This window comes from Grammomys surdaster, unplaced genomic scaffold (assembly GCF_004785775.1).
Source record: "Grammomys surdaster isolate TR1022 unplaced genomic scaffold, NIH_TR_1.0 63, whole genome shotgun sequence".
Taxonomy (NCBI): domain Eukaryota; kingdom Metazoa; phylum Chordata; class Mammalia; order Rodentia; family Muridae; genus Grammomys; species Grammomys surdaster.
The window spans coordinates 10,512,733-10,520,271 of NW_021604565.1; the positions used below are offsets into that span (position 1 = coordinate 10,512,733).

The 7,539-nt window shown below is 38.0% G+C and overlaps 1 protein-coding gene and 1 pseudogene across 1 annotated transcript in view; one reads left to right on the forward strand and one right to left on the reverse strand.

The window, feature by feature from the left end:
* The window catches only part of Cpq (carboxypeptidase Q), a 437,003-nt gene that overhangs the window by 290,635 nt on the left and 138,829 nt on the right, over positions 1 to 7,539 (forward strand). The gene's annotated exons all lie outside the window — the stretch shown is intronic.
* LOC114621192 lies at positions 6,470 to 6,835 on the reverse strand (annotated as a pseudogene).

The window sequence follows — 7,539 nt, forward strand, 5'->3', positions numbered from 1 at the left end:
TGTTATTCCTCAGTGAAAAATATAGGTGATTTTAATTTAAAACAAAAATGAATTTTTTTCACAAATGAGTCTTATACCAAAAAAAAATTTGTTTTCTTTCTTGTTGTTAAAGACAATAATACTACTTTAGACTTTACTCATATTTTTTAATTCAAGTAATATTGGTCAATAGATATAAGAGCCAAACATTAAGCTTATATGTTAAAATCATATAAAATAATATGTGTTCATATGGAGTTGTCTTAGTCTGAGTTTTATTGCTGTGAAGAGACACCATGACTATAACAATTCTTATTTAAAAAAAAACATTTAATTTGGGGCTGGATTACAGTTTCAGAGCTGTCATCACAGGTAACATGATAGCATGAAAGCAGATATGGTGCTAGAGGAGCCAACCATTCCACATCCTGATCAGAAGGCAGCAGGGAAAAACTATCCCACTGAGCATGGCTTGAGCATATATGAGACTTCAAAGCCAACTTCCACAGTGACATACTTTCTCCAACAAGGCCCTACCTCCTAATAGAGCTGGTAATTTTAATTTTTCAAGATGATTCTCAAACGCTTTAAACTCCCTTGTAGTCCACCACCTACCAGAAGTGATGTAAAAGAAAGGATATGGGGTAGTGGACCTGTTTAAAAAGGTTCTTTGGACCAATTCCTTTCTATGCTGTCTGACAATCAGCAGTTCAGTTCACAGGTTAGCAGGTAGCAGCTGCTCGATTTCACTCGCAAACACTTCATGGATACACCAGCAATCCAGTTCAGTACAATTGGGTTAGCAATAACAGCGGCACAACCTAGCAGAGACAGCCAGGACTCAACCTCAGCTCACGTCAGCAGGAGAGACCAGCAGGAACACCAAGAGAAGTTCTCCACTGTGCCTCTCTCAGAGAAGTGAAGATCAGTGAAGACTTGAGACCCACAAGCATTGCACAGCTAGCTGTACCAGCAAGCCAAGCTCTGTCTCAATCACTCTGTCAAATCCTATTTATACCCTCCAAACATCATATGTCCTCCATGTGCCTTGCCTCAGCATGGGTCTTGTCTCAGCACGTGCATCCAATCAGTCCAAGTCTGCCGAGTCCCGACAAACGAAGCTCAACTATACAATGTAAGGAAGACCAATACATGTGTGTTGTTAGCGAAGAATCTTTCATCATGTGTCATTTCATGTGTTTGCTTTAGCAGAACATCCACTTCAGGAAAATACTCCTTCATGTGTTTTCTCCAGCAAAACACAACCCAACACAACTGATTCTACAAAGAATGCTTAAGTTTCTACTTCAAGTGCCACTCCCAAGCATTCAAATATATCAGCCTATAGGGGCCATACCTATTCAAACCACCACAGAAGTAAAACCAATATTTATACACTTAAGTATATAAACATATAATATATATCTCTTTTACAATTATTATGCTTAGGCTATAGAATTATTATCTAAAAGTGAATCAATAAGGACGACATAAACTATCCTAGCTATTTCAAGCATAGAAGGGTTTAGTTTAGGTAATCAAAGCCATGAGATAAATTATCAATGGTTAATAAGCATTATATTTTTCTTTCTGTTAGTTTGAGCACTCACGGTGACCGCAAACCATGAGGTAGGTGAAGTGACACTTCTTAGAACCAGACTAGCTAGGGCTATATTCCTCTTCCGAGCCTCACAACCCTTGGAAACAACTTTGTAAGTTGTGTGTTAATGCATAAAATAAAGGAGTGGAGGAGTGTTGGCTGGAGTATGAGTGAATGACAAGGTAATAGAAAGTACTCAATGCCCAACCTATACTGGATTTTGCATAAGAAAAAAAATCTACTTTATTGAAATAAAATAGAGATTTGAAAGTTCTGACTATTGAAACAGCTATGATCCATTACCTTTCAAATCTTTATAAAAATGCTGGAAAGCCTCAGAGAGCAGGTCATGAATGTTCAAAAAACCATGAAGTACAGAAACTACAGGAAATACTCGGTCAAGACTGCAGATACATGACAGTACTGGGGTAAGTGGTGCTCAAGCTGATGCCTAGGGAGTGTTGGCAGAAGTTCCCACCTGAGCCTGCAAATCTATGGCACTATTTATCACCTCAAGGGAGTTGGCATTCTTTCCATCTTCTTTCGCCTCTAAAATCTTACATAATTGAGTTATGTTGTCATACTCCAAATCCTGATGGTATAGGGTCTTGGAAATGCAGTTTGCATAATTTAAATTGTTATAATGCCAGAAGAAGACAGTATACCATGGTGAAAAAATAACCTCATACATTTGGTGGCCCAGTTGTTAAAGGGTTTATAGGTCCTAATTATTTTTGGAATGGCTTACCAAAAGTAATTGCTGGCTGTTCTCTAGTTCCGTCTCAAAAATTTTCTATTTGAAGCCTAAGTGATATGGCTGTCTAGCTGTTACAGTATAAATGATATGGCTATCTACTTTTATTAACATGTTATAAAATATGTAATATATTTTTTTTAGAAAACACCGAGGTTCTTCTAAATGCTAATCGTTGTGCTAAGTACCAAGCACTGTAGTGCACAAGCTATACTTATTCTGATCTTCAAGAAACTTAGAGTCTAGTCTTAGTGAATAAATAGACTTACGCAACCCAGCAAGTACTGAGATGCTGCAGAGAAGACTTATTTGGAAAAGGCTGAGGAATAAAGTTGTATATGTTTTGATAATTAATTAGCACAGAGGATAAGACTGTTGAATACTCTTGGGTTTGAAAATGAGCTTCATGTTCTAGAGCTCTCCAAAACTGTGACCCTTTAATACAGTTCCCCATGTTGGTGACTCCCAACCATACATTTAGTTTGTTGGTACTTTGTAAATAATTCTGCTACTGCTATGAATTTTAATGTAAATATTTTTGGAGATAATAGTTTGTCAAAGAGATAGTAACCCACAGATTGAAAACCACTGTCCTAGAGCCTGCACTATCAGGATTTAGACTATGACAATGTGACTTGCTTGTTGACTATTCTAAGTAACAAATCTATTCTTCCATTTACTTTCAATGTAAGAGTAGATTATAATGATACTTCTAAGAATTCCTAAAATAATACTTATAAGGTTATCATAAAAATTAAATACACCAAAACATATATATCTTATGAGTGCCTAACACATAGCAAATACTTGGCAAATATATGAAAAAGAAAATTTCATTGGTGGTAATTCTTTATAATGTCTGACTGAGAGAAGCATTGAAGCAAGTATAAGGTTTCCATTTACTTCAATTAATAAAAAATAAGCACAAATTTTAAAAGATCAAATGGGTAAAACAAATTTGGTTTGGTTATATGGAATCTTAAATGTCTCAATGTCTCATAGACAGCTTAGTATCTGAATTTGGGATTCAGAGTTCTGACTGTCTCCTTATAAAAACTGTATTCAATTTAAAAATCCCCCCCCCAAGTCTTTAACAATTCCAAACTTGTTTAAAAGCCAAAAAGTCTAAGCCACTTTTGAGACCCAGGCAAGGTCTTAACTGTAAGCCTCTATAAAAAAAATGGAAAATATACATTTCCAATCTGCAGCATCACAGAATAAACATTCCCATTCCAAAAGGAATGCTTGACATGCTTAGATCAAAGAAAGACTGAAACCCAGCAGGGTAAATGCCAGATCCTGCAGCTGTGTCCAGTGTCTGAGGTTTGTGACAAAATGACCTGGTCTCAAAGGGATTGGGTAGTCCCTTTTTCCCAGCTCTGCTGATGCAACATACAGAACCTCTCTCTTGTACAGGCTCTTCTCCTTATATTCAGCTTTCTTCAGCAGGAATCCCCTGCTTCTATCATCTCTAATGTCCTGGAGGTCTCTATTGCAACTTATGCTTCTTCTTTACATGCAAAGGACCAGCCTCAAGTTGGAAAGAGGTTCTAAGAGTACAGATGTCTAAGAACAGCAAAAACAAAGGACTCAAAGTCAAATCGTGAATCCAAGCTGGATTGGATATTAAACTATTTTTTTCTTTTTTTTAATTGGCTATTTTATTTATTTACATTTCAGATGTCATCCCATTTCCCCTCCCTAAAACCCCTCTATCCTATCCCCCCTCCTCCTTTTTGCTTTTACACCATTTTAATTACATGCAAGTATTAAGATCAGTTCTAGGTTGAAGAACTAGCAATACAATAGATGCAAATAGTCAAGGAACAAGCAAGACAATAAACACAAATAGTCAAAGAATAAGCAAGGCAAAAAACAAAATACTGTGAGAGCACTCCCATGATCACTGTTTCTAAGGGCTTATCAGGATGATCAAAGTATCTGAACCCATTTCCCTGTCCTAGCCCAAAGTCATTTTCATCTCTGAAGCCTACTTCCTTGTTCTAGCCTACGATTTAGATTCCTGCCTGGAATTACTTCTTTGTTCTAGCCTAATATTTAGATTCCTGCCTGAAATCACTTCTTTGTTCTAGCCTAATGTCAGATTCCTGCTTGAAGCCCACTTCCTTGTCCTTGGCCAATGTCAGATTCCTGCCAGGCATCACCCAAAGCTCTCCACATCTCCCCCTTTTTTATTTCATAAACAAGACTGAGCCTGTCTTAGGTCGTTCTGACAAAAATGCCTTCCTTACCCATCATGGAATATGTATTATCAAAAACAATCCACTTCTGCCTTAGGTTGGTAAGACTCTGTGCAGAATCTTACCTGTCTTTGGCTTACCAGCCTGATAATTTAATAACCCTGTCTGGGGGTCCGTTTTCAGGTTCAAGCCATTTACTTTGGCTGCCAACATGTTTATGTTGTTAAAGACAAGCTTTAACATGATGGGCAGGAATAAAAGTATTCCCAGGACAAAAATGGCTAGCATAATCAAGCTATATATGCCATTCTTGAAACTTGACCAAAATAGAAATACTGACATGAGTAAATTTATCAGCAGCATATGCCGCATCAATGCTCAGCAAAGCAGCATTCTTTGCTGATTGTGGTGGTGCACACTGGTAGGATTTTCTGTAGAAGGCAGAGGCAGGAGGATCATGAGTTTGAGGCCAGTCTGCACAGCTTATGTTCTGATGGAACCAGCTTTTCAGCCTGATTTCTCTCTGTTATGCTTTCTTTCTTTCTCTTTCTGCTTTATCTGGAGATCTCCAAGCAGTTCTCTAAGCAGTACTCTCTTGCTACTCTAAAAAGTTATTGGGATGACTCATCTCATGTAGATCATAAGCCCAGTCTTTTATTTTACATGTCAGTTCAGTCCTTTACTTCAGGTTTCCTTTTGATTATCCTATGAATCAGCATCCTGTGACCCTAGCCTCTTAATCCTTAGGAGACAGGAAGCACAAATGTTCTTTTAACATTGCAGAAGAATTCAGAAATCTTCCTACCTCTGTTAAATACAGAGGATAAACTAGCTAGGTGGAACCCATTTCTGAAATTAGCATTTCTACCACACTTGGGCCAGGCTGACCTTGAACTCAGAAATAAGCTTGCATTTGTATCTGCCTGTCTTTGTATCTTTCTGACAAGCTACTCTGCCTCTGTACCTTTAGATTCATAAAGCCCTTCATAACTCATATTGCATCAGTATTTTTGCATAGCTGATAAACTATATATTTTCAAATTTTTGTTTTTAGAGTTCTTTTCCACAGCCTTAAAGGCTGTCCAGAAGATTCTAGTGTTTACTATTTTGCTAAGACATTAGCCACACCTTGGCCTCCTGGACTGGTGCTGTCTGATTATCCTGAAGTCACTAATCTTAACAGGAAGAACATTCCTTAAAGAAGGAATGTAAAATATGTACATTATTATACAAACAAGACTTATATCCATGGCAGCCACTGACACTTGTGGAGACCCACATCTACTGGCTCAGTCCCTGGGGCAGAAACCCTGTCATTTTGTACCCCCTGTTCCCTCCCCTCCCCAAGGCCATGGCAGTCTCAGCATTCATTTTCATACAGTGGCCTCCTCTTGGAGCTACTAGCAAAGACTACAAACATACCACACAGTGTCTGGCCACAGCAGCTTTCTGGAAACATGATATAAGACTCTATGATTCCCCCTCAACATTACTGACCTCCTCAATCTTGTATATTTCATGCCTGTAAAACTAGTACTATGTAAATGGCACTGACAAGTTCATCTCAGGATAGAGCCTGTTCCCCTAGGTCCACAGTTTCTGTGAGCTAATCTTGGAGAAAAATTTCTCTAGGAAGTTGCTTTTATGGAACAGAGAACATTTTCAGTGGCATTCTCATTTTGGGTACTTTCCATCCCAATGCATTTGTATTTTCACAAGATAGAGACAACTTCTTCTTCTTCTTCTTCTTCTTCTTCTTCTTCTTCTTCTTCTTCTTCTCCTCCTCCTCCTCCTCCTCCTCCTCCTCCTCCTTCTCCTCCTTCTCCTCCTCCTCCTTCTTCTTCTTTTTATAGAGTAAAATGATTTTTATTTGCCCATAACGTCTGATTTTATGTTTCTTTTGCATACTTCCATTTTATTAAAAGCAAAGGCCAATTAGTCCTCAGACTCTGAACCATTTTCATCTTGACTAATCTGGAAATAATGAAGTTCATAAGTCTCCTTGTCAGATGCGACCACATGAAGCCAATCACAGAGATTCTTCTTCTTAAGGTATTTCTTGGTAAGATATTTCAAATACCTTTTTGAGAACTGTTTCTCAGAAACAACTGTGATTTTATTCTTCAGGCATTCAATGTGAACAACATTTCCAAGATTTCCAGTTTTTCCATTGACTTTAACCTTCTCCTGTAGAAACTGTTCAAAATTTCCAGAATCAAAAATTCCATCTTCTACTGGATAAGTGAGGTCCAAATGAAACCGCCAGGTTGACTTCTTAGGTTTCTTGTCCTTCGGTGCCATGTTGAGCTGCAGCCATAGGAAGAGAATCAAGATAGAGACTTCTAAGGGTGCGGCCTTACAACATCTTCTAGATACTTCTTTTCTTTATCAAATTTCATATTCTTTATATCCTTGTACTCTACTTTTGTCCTCTCTCATTGTAGATATGGCTTAAGAACAATAACCAATATCTGTACTGAAGCCTGAAGGTCCTCCACCAAACAAATATTCCATTTCTGTCGTTCATTAGCATCACTGAAGTTCCTAAACATGGGCAGAATACAGCCAGATTGTTTGACAAAATATCATATAAATAGCCTCAAACCTGTTTCCTAATAGTCCTTACTCCCATCTGAAACCTCATGAACCAGGCCTCGAAAGCCTAGTCTTCTCTCAAAACCCTAGTCTTCTAAACTTCTAAAAGTAACTGGACTTGTAGGGTTCTAAGGCGTTCTTAGCTCAAAAATTCCAAATACTTCCTGTCTGCAACCAAACAACTCTGAAGGCTTGTTAACTGCATGATCAGGTTTATCGCAGCAACAACACTTTTTAGTGTCAATTTTCAGTATTAGTTGTTTGTCTTGTTGCTGTGATCAAATACCAAAAACAAAACAAACAAAAAACAAACAAAAAAAGAAGAGAAAGAAAGGAAAGGAAGGAGGAGAGAGAGTGGGAAGAGAGAGCAAGGGAGGAAGAAGGAAAAAGGAAAGGAAAGGGAAGGAGGG